The following is an 11,859-nucleotide window of genomic DNA, read 5'->3' on the forward strand; positions in this document are numbered from 1 at the left end:
GGTAGACTTAGCGGGAACGTGCCCTCATCGGGCCCTTTCTTCCTTCAGACCACAAAAACACGCGTTTCTTTTCGCACACTCTTTGACAGGATGGTTAACTTTCGCGTCTTCATGTGCAAGTTTTGTGACCATCACTGTTTCAGAACATTGTAATAAGGCTAACAAGGAATACTGAATGATAATAATAATGCCTAAAAAAAAACGGCGGGCCCTAGGGCGAGTGCGGTAATAGTTGCCTTGTATGCGATTGTGAAAAGTAAAAAGACGCACGAACGGAATATATAATGAAAGTACGAAGTACACGGAATACAACACCGAAGACGAGAGAGACATTCTATACAGTAAAAAAGCGAGTCAATAAAAAAAATGTGGTCGATCCCTTTGACATAGGAATCGGTATAACACACGAAAGTGAAACGTCTATGTACAGAAGTAGTTCAATGGTTATTACAATTTGACATATAATCTCTGTTCGTGTTTAGTGGCTTCAGAACACTTAGATGTTGATGCACCCATGTTGACACCTGGTGGTACTTCTTATCCACCACGATAACCACCGATTCGCGACCGGTATACACTCTCCGTAGATACCGCACGCATCGGAGCACCGCGCAAATGACCCGTGAACCACAAGCGATCACAAACCGTGCAAGTCAAACCGAACGGGCTCTCACCTAATCGTTTTTTCAACTCACTATATATCTGCTGCACTGAAGGACCCTGATTTGCGGGTCGGCGACCATCAGTCTTGTGGATATGTGCTTGGAATGCAGCACTTTGCTGATAAGTCGCTTCGGTGAAGATGCGATCATTTCGGTCCTGCATCGGTGTCTGTACGGCAGCCAGTTGGGTAGCGATGCGCTTAGCACCAGAAAAGGAGAGACAGAGTTCTCAGCTTGAGCCGTGAATGCGCTAAGGTCTCCCGCTCCCGCCTGGCATGCCCATAGCTGCACTCAAATCACTTGCACAACGTTCACCCGTCGACGGCGTTGTATTTCAGCGGTATACACGTGGTCGGTACCGTCGCACTCGTATTAGCAGATGGTGGAGATACACCATTGTTGCCCATGGAAGCTGCACTACACTGCGCAAGGTAGCACAGCGTGAAAGACGAAGCACGTGACTGCGTCGTCTCCGAGCAACACCGACTAAATTTCAAGGCCGAAAGGCTGCCGCAGTGACGTCAGAGGTTGGGGGCCCAGTTGCCCAACTGAGCATGCTCAGTAAGACTTTTTTTTCCACATCTTTTATTCGGCCCAATCAAGCCGCAGCAGCTGCGAGAGCGGGAGCGTTGGTTCTCATAAAACGTTAACGAAACACAGGCTTTCCGCCGCGTTCGCGGCGTAACTGCGCCCCCACCCTCTGACGTCACTGCGGCAGCCTTTCGGCCTTGAAATTTATTCGGCGTTGCTCCGAGCCAAACCAGGGCGTAGAGGACGTCGCAATTACAGAAATCAGCCCCTAAAATCTTGTTGGAACTGAATGTGGAGGCAACGCTATAGACTTTCTTTCAAGTAGGACGAATGCCACCTAGACGGCGTTGGTAGGCCGCTATGATGTTAGCGTCCGTTCGAATGCTGGCATCGAGGCGCCGAGAGAGAGACGATGACGAAATGTATGGTTTAACGGTCGAAAACCACCATGTGATCATGAGAGACGCCGTAGTGGAGGGCTCCGGAAATTTCGACGACATGAGGTTCTTTAACGTGCATCAGGATCTGAGCACACAGACCTACAGCATTTCCGCCTCCATCGAAAATGCAACCACCACAGCCAGGATTTAAGCCCGACCGAGAGAGATAATGAAACGTTTATTAAGTTTTCTGCGCGAGTAGAACGGTGAGTGGGATCCTTAGTCCGGGATCCCCCTGGCACGGACCCCTGTCCTCACACGTTTCACGAGGGACTCAGGGTTGACACTACTGCAGTGTTCTTTGATGGCGTTATTTACCCCCGTATTCTAGAACGTCCCTTCACTCAACGCTTCACCTTCACTTGAGAAAGCCGATGGAAGCGCCCTCTTTAGGCATGGCATGTCACTGCATATCAACGATAATGTGGTGCGATTCTCGAGCAGCGCAGCATCAATTTCAGCCGGGCAGCGGCGCAGTGCTCAACTCTGTCAAGTGAAGGTTGAAAGTTGAGTCGAGGATCGTTTGTGAATACGGGGGTTAGTGTCATAATGCAGCACTTCGCTTCTCCGCTTTTAAGCGGCGGCCCCGCCCCGACAGAGCGAGGGCAGAGAGCGAAGAAAAGTGAGATAGATAAGGCGCGTCCGAAGACTGATTCGCACATGCGCCGTTGGCGCAGTCGGTTAAACGCGCGTTTCCTGCCACCGCGTATCAAGAGATCGTAAGTTCAATTCCCAGGCTCTGAAAGTGCGAACTTACTTCTGATGGTTGATTTCTATATATGCTGTCCATGTAAATTTTAACAATGTCATATCCGTGACGTGAATACGTCAGTAAAATCTTGGTGGACCCCAGCATGAAACACTTTGGTGTTAATGGAGTCGCTATGCCTGACTGCGCATATTACTGGTGTAGCCAGAGTAGAGGGTTAGGTTGGAAAAAGCAGTCTCTCCCCAGCCGAGAATTCGCACTTTTGCATGTGTATATATGCAAGCACACGAACTCACACACAAACAAACATATGATGAACCGTCTAAAAAAATTCTGGCCGCTACTGGTATACAGATGAAACCGTACGTTTGATGGGCCCTACTTCGACACTCGAAACAATCGGACGTTTCAACACGATATCACTAAAGAGCTCGTTTCACGGAAATTCCGGCGTCGGCGTCAACGTCATTGGTTGTGAGCGAAAAATCACCTTCTTTTGTGCGACTGAAAAAATCGAGAACGGTGCAAATAAAATAAATGATGAAAGAAATCCTGAGTCATAGTGGTGACCGAAACAGGGTCGTTTGGGTCCAAGTGGGGATCAAAACCAGGTAGTTTGCGTGGCAAGCGAATGTTCTACCGCACGACCAGTTGTTTGCTTGTGAATACAGAGAAAAAACCTCCTATGCTTAGAAATGCAATGAAAGTAGCTATCATGCTTCGCAAACACACGCGTCCTTTACACATGCTTCACAATGCAACAAGAAATATTGCAGTAATAATACGTGCTGCAAGCACCCATTGCCAAAGGGCGTCAGAACATGTGTTTATCATAATGGCTTTGTGGTTTAAAGCTGGTCACAAAAGGCACATACACTACTACGTCTATTCCCTTTAGGCCACGTAGTGGGTGCATAGCAAGTTCGAAAAGGTTTCATGAACTAAATGTTTTAAGTACACACTAGAAACAGGATATCGCTATCGCGTTGAACTCCTAGAGTCGAAGCTTTAGGGTCCACTAATTTTTATAACTTCCGAGTTGAGCGACGATGACAACGGCACTCATGTACGTCATGCAATATGACCGCATTAGTACGTTTCGCACTTTTGCAGTACCTGCTTGGGTACCGTTGTAGTGAGAGCACTCTTTACAACATAGAATAAACGTGCGCCGCATAAATATTAATTACGCGTTGTCAACGCCACCTCAAAATGTAGTCGAAGTGGTGTTCCCACGAAGCAGGCTTCATTATGTAATAGATTTTGACAGCAACTACTCGGGTCTAGTTAACGAAGGCTTGCGTATTTACTAGTCCAAACAGGCAACTGCCCAACCTTACTACAAGTTGCGCGAATCACCTCCCACCAACAACAGAGCTTCTTCCTGGAGGAATGGATCGTTAGAGCGACCGTCGTTAGAGCCTTGGCTGAGTTGGATCATTCATACCGTTCAGATAGGTGCAGCACTTTTAGCGCGAAGAAAGAAAAAAAGAAAAAAAAAAAGCTTCCAGCGACGTGCATCTGTGAGCTCTTAATTATTTCCCAACTCTTTTGTGATGCCAACGTGATGCGCACGTGTAGAGGACAGCTTTTCAGCGCATGTAGGACAGAGAAGCGGTTTAAAAAATAACTATACAGATCGTTTTGCATGTAGACATGTTTGGCATTGCAGACTGCGTTCCTGTACAATCAGTAATTAACAAGAAAGCATGCGACGTGTGGTGTTTAGCGTCCCAAAACCACCATATGATCATGAGAGACGCCGTAGTGGAGGGCACCGAAAATTTTGACCACCTGAGGTCCTTTAACGTGCACTCAATTCTGAACACACGGGCCTACAGCATTTTCGCCTCCGTCGAAAAGGCAGCCACCGCAGCCGGGATTCGATCCCGCGACCTGCGGGTCAGCAGCCGAGTATACCTTAGCCACTAGACAACCGAGAAGGTCAAGGAAAGCATGCGAAATATAGGCGAAGTACGCAAAGCCTGCTCAGGACGGTCCCTCTGCATACATTACTGGGAAAAACACGCAGAGTGCGGGCGGCATTCGATTCGTGTTTCGAGAACGCAGCGTTGTCTCCGCGCAGGTTTCGAGTGGGGGATCTGTTTAGACATCCTTTCGTGGATCTAGCAACCGCCCCGCGGGGATTCACCTGTACAAAGAAAAGGGGCGCCACCTTGGGGCTTTCGTGCGAAAAAGGCGGGTCGATATTACTCGCTGGATACATAGTCCACGGCAGCGCCCTTGAATTTGTCCGAGCTGGCTGGAATGCCTGTTGGTGCCGACGTTGCACGCCGCGAGTGGCTGCGTAGGTTGAGCCCGGGGTTTGCGAAATGGCGTAGGTGTGTGCCAATAGCAACACGCATTGAGCAATAGACGTCTGGAGATAGGTACGTACCGTTACCCCCGTTTCCGAGAACACGCCGGGGCACTTAAGAGGAAGCGGTGTTCCCGACACTTAGTGAGATAAGTGCCGCATGGGGAAACCGATGTAAACGGCAGCCAATAAATGTACATGTGGGTTACCTTACATATATGCTTTTTATTTACTTATTATGCGTCTAATATACGTAAAAAAGATTGGTTTTTGTATTCTAACGAAAGTAATGAACGATAGACACCTTTTCTTTTGTACCGGTATGTACATGAAAGGGAAAGTAAAGGTGGCAGAGAGAAAGAGAGAGAGGGAGATGGATAGATGGAAGGACTCGTATTAGGAGAGGGTAAACTCCTTCGACGGACGAGCCCTTATGACAAAGCTCAGAATAGACGTCCGATAGTTTCTGGGATAGTTTCTTGGTTCCGCCGTATAGTGTGGCCCTGGGCCATTGGGTACTGGGCATAGCTTTCCAGAAGGAAAGTGTTGGTAAGGCGGTAGTCGAGGGGATGAGGGTGTTAGAGAATTTCCCAATATATACAATAGCAAGGGCTTCGCAAAACGGGCAACTGAAAGGGTACTCTGATGGTTAGAAACTGTTGGCGAGATGGGGGAAGCTTTCTATCTGGCGTCATGTGACTGCTTATACGACCGCATCAGAATGGGTGAGGAAGAGGTAAAAATAAGCGCGCATCACTGTGGCATACTTTGTATACTAAATGGACCATGGCGAATGCTTCTCGGTCTTCACTTTCTTGGGTACCTCATGTTCGTATATGGGGTAGACGCACACTAGGCTGTGTTAAACAACGTTAACATCTGCGGCGATGGTGAGTCATGCAACACACACACACATGTTAAGTTCGAGGTGCGACGCAGACTGTGATCTCTTAGCAGTGAATAATCAGCCGATATTCTCTGGTATTCGACCTGGGGCATCACCGGCGATAGCCAGGACTTGTCTATGCGAAGTACGATGGGGAGCTAATATGTACCTGAATTCTTAGAAGTTTTCACCGATGCTTTAGCAACCTGCGTTCTTCGGCTGTCCGGTAGAACTAAAGCCGACGCGAAAGGAATGGTTGCGGGTATTTCTAACTAAAGGGTTGATTGATACCCTTATTTGACTGATTGATTGATTCTCTTTTTTATATTGCTCATTAGAGATAATAATAGCAGTAAATAGAACGGAGGGCCATTTTCAGCAGGAAGCACTGCATTTTATAATACTTCTACTAAGTTCAGCTCCAAAAGCATTGCATAAGTACTGTTCCTACTAAGTTTAGCAGGAAGTTATCTTGCTATTTATTGAGTTCGGACTTCAAATATGCTTGCTTATATGTTGAAAATTTCAAAATCCCGAAGCCGTATGAACCACAAGTCGTAGAATCACCGCACGCTTCTTGTTGACTGTGTCATATACGCATATTTTACGGTGCTTGCCGAGTCGCAAATCTCTATTGTAAGCCGCAAGCCCTTATATTCACCTACACCTGAAGCGTACGTGAAACTACATTCCTCTAAGCAGGAGTAGCCTGTGCAATAAGTGAGCTATCCACCTAATGGTTCATTACCAATTGATTATTTACCTAATTATTTGCATGTTTATATATTGTTACAAGACTACATCACGCTGAAGAATCAAGACAGACAGCGAAAATGACGACGTGATTCTGGGATGTGGGGCACGCTCTGGCTTGCCATCTCGGCTTAGGCTTGTCGTCGTGCAAATATATTTTAGCTGTAACCTCGTTTGTCTGTGTGCCCTTCCGTAACAATATATATATATATATATATATATATATATATATATATATATATATATATATATATATATATATATATATATATATATATATATATATATATATATATATATATATATATATATATATTTGCAGTTCTGTCTTTCTGTATATATTCTCCGCAAATGTTAACCCTATGGTTCCGCCTCACGCGGAGGACACTGAAAACGTTGGCGAAATTTTTTAGTGCCATAAAGCACACGAAGAAGATTCAGTAGTTCCGGAGTTTTACGCGCCAAAAATACGATCTGATTATGAGACAGAGCTTGAACAAATGAATAATTTCGCTCACGCACGGTTCTTCGACGCAAGCCAAAATCGAGCGCTTTTGCATATCGCTTACATCACGAATTGCGGCCGCCTCGGCCGGAACCGATCCGGCAGCCTCAAACATTCAGTGGCACATCGTTATTATCAACAAGGTATCACGGGCAGATTGCCATCGATATTACGTTCCGCAATAATCACGAGATCGAACGCGCGAAGATTCGAAGCTTCGTAAATGTAACCGAGGACTGGAGGAATACAGGAATGATACGTGGCATTTCCTGCATTTGTCTTACGACTTGCGTTGCTTGTGCACTTGTGCTATCCGAAGGTCGTGGGTTCGGTCTCCTACCCGCAGCAAGTTGATTTTTCATCCCCTCCAATTCCTTTCTATTTATTTTGTAATCAGTGTACTACAGATAACCTCGTCCATATATTACTTAGCTTCACCCCATGTTGGTTTCATTAAAGTTTACCTGTGCAGGAAACAGAAGGAGCAAAGTTAACTGCTAAGTTCGCATATTGGTTTACGGACGCCTATAGTGGGCCCTTTGCTGATGCGCAATATATATATATATATATATATATATATATATATATATATATATATATATATATATATATATATATATATATATATATATATATATATATATATATATATATATATATATATATATATATATATATATATATATATATATATATATATATAAACGATAATGGATCCCGCCGTGGTGGTCTAGTGGCTAAGGTACTCGGCATCTGACCCGCAGGTCGCGGGATCAAACCCCGGCTGCGGCGGCTGCATTTCCGATGGAGGCGGAAATGCTGTAGGCCCATGTGCTCAGATTTGGGTGCACGTTAAAGAACCCTCAGGTGGTCGAAATTTCCGGAGCTCTCCACCACGGCGTCTTTTATAATCATATGTTGGTTTTGGGACGTTAAACCACACACATCAATCAATCAATCAATCAATCAATCAATCAATCAATCAACAAAAAGGAGTTTCGAGGACACGTAAGCGTACAATGAACACGAAAAACTAGAGCTTACTATATATTTTTTTCTTTATGAACATGTAAATAATATGTACGTTCTCGCATATCAGAGGAACCGACAACTGGTCAAAACGTGTGGTTCGATTCTGGCGGGAATGAAAAGATCGTGCGTTGCAGTTAGAGATTCAAGCGTTCCTTTCGCAAGCTTAGCAGGATTTATATTTTTAAATGCCATTTAGAAAGTTACGAAAACCGGTATGTCACGCTGCCTAGCGGAAGAGCCTTGAAGCTTGATTATAAAGTCTACTACTTTGCCGTACGCAGCGCGCGCAGTCTGATGCTGTCATGTGCGCCAAGATTAATCCTCAAAACTACAGTATGTATAATGTTGCCCGGTCCCACTCGATTCTGTGCTGCTCACGGTGTATATAAGGAGCTGCACGGTGAAAAGCGGCGCTGCCATCGCGGCCGCCAGCGTAGCGTGTGAAGCCCGGGAGCATACGCGTAGGAGTGCGCGCATGCGCTGTAAACCACCGCGCTCGAACAACTCTCGTGCTCACTGTTTGCAGCATGCGTTGTTTGTATACGTGCGTGTATATCGTCGTCATCATCATCATCATCGTAATCATCATCATCAGCCTGATGATGTGTGACGTGTGTGTATATACGGCTTCATATTCGCCACAGATGGAAACAGCCTGATCGCAAATGTGTCGCGGCGTTTTCTACGTCACCTGAGTGAGACACTCTAACCGGTAAGCTTTCCGCTGCGCTAAAGAAAATAGCTACACCGTAGAAATTAGTTGTCGCTCCCTTTAAATGCAGTAACTCAGCAGCGTAAAAGAAGGAGTTGATGAAGATGGCAATTATTGAAGGAGGAATAAGGTCACGTGGACGGAGATATATCAAACGCGAATGCGCACAGCGCGCAATGATGGTCGTTGCCGCAAACAAGCTAAACGGAGACCAGCCACCTGGGAGAGTGGTACTACCGTTCGAAGAATACTTGGCGCTGCTTCAATACTTTTTGTTTTAATTAAAAAGACAAATTAAGCTCTTGTGAAAATAAAGTTCTGGTAAAAAAAAAACACAACTGATTGGGCTTGTTCGTAGAGACACGCCGCGGCACAAAATGTGGGGCTCAACGGTCAGAAAAGCTGTAGTTAACGTTTTACTTTGTATGCGCAGGCCGTCAATTAATAACGTTATTTCAACACGGAGACGACCGAGGAAAGCGTCGGCCTAAATCATGACGTCTTAACAAGCGGAATTCGTTTCTCCTAGGCCAGATATGCTGTTCGTTTATCCCCCGTTGGTCACATCAGGTCGCCATCTTGTTGCGACCCCTTTGTTTTATCCCGTTTTTTTTTTGTGATAAATAGTGACATTGAAAATAGCGAGAAATTGCTCCAGTCAGCCTAATTTTGATTAATATAGCCAGTTAAGCTTCCTAGAGCTGTCTTAAGGGGAGCCTTGCTAAGTGAAGCCTGGCCAATCCAATGCATTTCCAGAGAAGTAAAACATAGCAGAGACGCTTCATCGGGTTTTCTCACTTATGTTTGTGCATTTAATTCGAACTTCTATACGTCGTGCAGGAGTAAGCGTTGGCTCAAGAAGAGGTCGTGAATGACTCTCGGTTCTCGTGCTGTTTGAAAAAAAAAGCGATGAAAGATTAAGCCGTTTGTGCGGAATTTTCGCCCGTGACCCACGTTAGCAAAAAAGGTTCTGTCGGGTCAGTTCACGTATTTAAGGGCGTAACGCAATCGAACCAAAGCTGAGAAAGGGCATAGAGGCGACATAAACTTCGTTCATGTCTGTCACCGCTTTGCCTTCGTTTTATTCAGGTCTCGTTGCACTACTTTTATGGAAAAAAAAATATCTCAAGTCCGCAAAATAAAAAAAAATCAAATCTTTTACCTCCCCTTATCAGAACAGGTTTGACAAGTGCGAGGATGAATCAGCAAGAACAATGAGGGAAAAAAATATGGCTGATTGAAATGTCTGAGCTTTTGGATATACGGTAGAAGTAGAAAGAGCTGCCTTCATTCAGAGATCCATCAAAAACCTGTCATGGCGTCGCGTATGTTTGCTTCTGGTGATGGAATAGGTTGTATGAGAGAAGCACAGCACTGTCTGTGCACTTTGTAGTTATATACCGGCTTAACAAGCTTCTTCTGTGGTCTTTGTTCGATGCAGCAATAGGATAATTCTTCGAAAGAGTGAGTAGAACGTACCGTTTTAAGAGATTTCGCTATGAATAAAATAACTTGATAAAATATCGTCTTTCAACGGAAAAGAGCTGACTCCTCTAATCGGTCAGCAGTGAAAGTTTCTTCTCGGACGAAGTAAAACATGTTTGCTTATTTTGTACAAATCAGGAATAACACTCATTTTATAGACTCTATCAATCCCTGTAGTTATTTTATCTCATTTTATTGACTCTACCAATCTTTGCAATTATTTTATTGTAACTGAACTATTAGGTGCTTGAATTATGAGGTTCCTTATTTCGAGCTGTCTTTCAGAAGGGACAAGTGCACTTTGTTCTCCCCTGCTCGCTCAAGTATATTTCCAAAACAACACATCAACAGCGGTAGTTGCAGTTTCGTAAACAAAAAAATAACGAAATAACTGAGGTCTGCTCCATCCGTCGTAAAGAAGCGCGCGGGTCACGTCATAAGCGGCCTCTCAGTGACAATGCCGCAAGAGACGCCTCGTCCCTGCGTCGTACACGGCGGCCGCGCATTGTGTCATTGTGCCGGCTTTTATTAAATTCCCTCCTGTTGGCGTCGGGGCGACGTCCTGCCGCCTAAAATGGGGCGCGGCCCAGCGATTTTTTCTTTTTTATTCGTTTTTTTGGACAACGCTGGCGACGACAAAGCCGTCCGGGACCCCTAGCTCCCGCTCTGGACAGCTCGTCGATCTCGTGCGATCGACCGCACCACAAAAACGTGCGTCCTTTACGAGCATCGTGAATATTAACTGATCCGCGCGCGCAACAACATCCGGGCCTGTTCGGCCAAAGAAGGATGTCGCCTGGTGAATTTCACGAGTCGACGACGTCTTCGAGATCTCTATAGCAACCGCAGTGGTGCGCTCCGCGCACCACTGCGCGAGAAAAACACGCGTTCGCTTCGCAATAGCGGCACACGTCGTAGATACAACGAGAGCGCGCGATCGGCCCCTCCACTCAGTTTTACGGCCTCCCAAAACAAAGACTCCAAATGCGCGGCCAGGGTGCGAACGTCTCGCGAGGAGAAAATGGTGAGGGGTGGGTGCAAAGATGGAGACGCGCGATTGGGGCCGATGCACCGGATACGCGCCGGACTCTCCGCTGACAACGATCAAGAGGGGCCGATGAACCGCGCTTCCGACACTCAAAAGACCGTGCGTCTCAATTGTATGCCCTCGCGTGCGAGGCAGGGCAGCGACGACAAAGCGGCGCTTGCAACTTTTTCGGGGTTGTCCGCCGCTGCGGCGGCGTACCACCACCGCCGAACAGCAACCACCACCACTCCCCACCACTGGCGCTACGTTTTTCGACGCCGGGCACCCTTGCGCCCCAAGTGAGCGGCCTCCCCGGTTATCCTTTCTTTCTCGGCCGCGATGTCGCCTCTCGGCTAGGGACAACGCCCAGTGCCCCGAAAATCCGCGCACCCAAGTTTGGGTTGACCGTGCGTCGGACACTCACCTTTTGCGGGCGCACTCAGCGACAGCGTCGGGATGACCGTTGGTCGTCGGCTCGCGTCCCTCTTCTTCGGCGAAGCGGGCGCGCCATGGCGGTTCTACGTGCTGCTCGCCTTGCTCGCCGCTTGCTGCTGCTGCTAGGCCTCGCGATGCTGGCGCCGGTCGATGCGTCGGACCTCCCCCCACACAGAGCCCTTTCTCTCTCTCGCTCTTACTCGCTGGCTCAAGCTCCGCCGCCTGCAGAGGTCGCTCTGCCGCGCATGTAGTTATACTGCGGCCGAGCCAGCTTTACAGGGGCGCAGCCTCCCTTGCCCTTATTATTCTATTCCCTCGCCATCGCTTTTCTCTTTCGTTTCGCTCGGACGTCCTTTCGGCCTAGC

The 11,859-nt window shown here is 46.9% G+C and overlaps 1 protein-coding gene across 2 annotated transcripts in view; it reads right to left on the reverse strand.

Annotated features, from left to right (window-relative positions):
* The window catches only part of LOC119169271 (teneurin-m-like), a 29,920-nt gene extending 18,299 nt beyond the window's left edge, over positions 1-11,621 (reverse strand). For both annotated transcript variants that reach the window (XM_075880010.1, XM_037420384.2), the window contains exon 1: positions 11,484-11,621. The gene's annotated coding sequence lies outside the window, so the exon portion shown is untranslated. The remainder of the gene's footprint in view (positions 1-11,483) is intronic.
* Positions 11,622-11,859: the final 238 nt, after the last annotated feature.

The sequence above is a fragment of the Rhipicephalus microplus genome, chromosome 2 (assembly GCF_043290135.1).
Source record: "Rhipicephalus microplus isolate Deutch F79 chromosome 2, USDA_Rmic, whole genome shotgun sequence".
NCBI classification, from domain to species: Eukaryota; Metazoa; Arthropoda; class Arachnida; order Ixodida; family Ixodidae; genus Rhipicephalus; species Rhipicephalus microplus.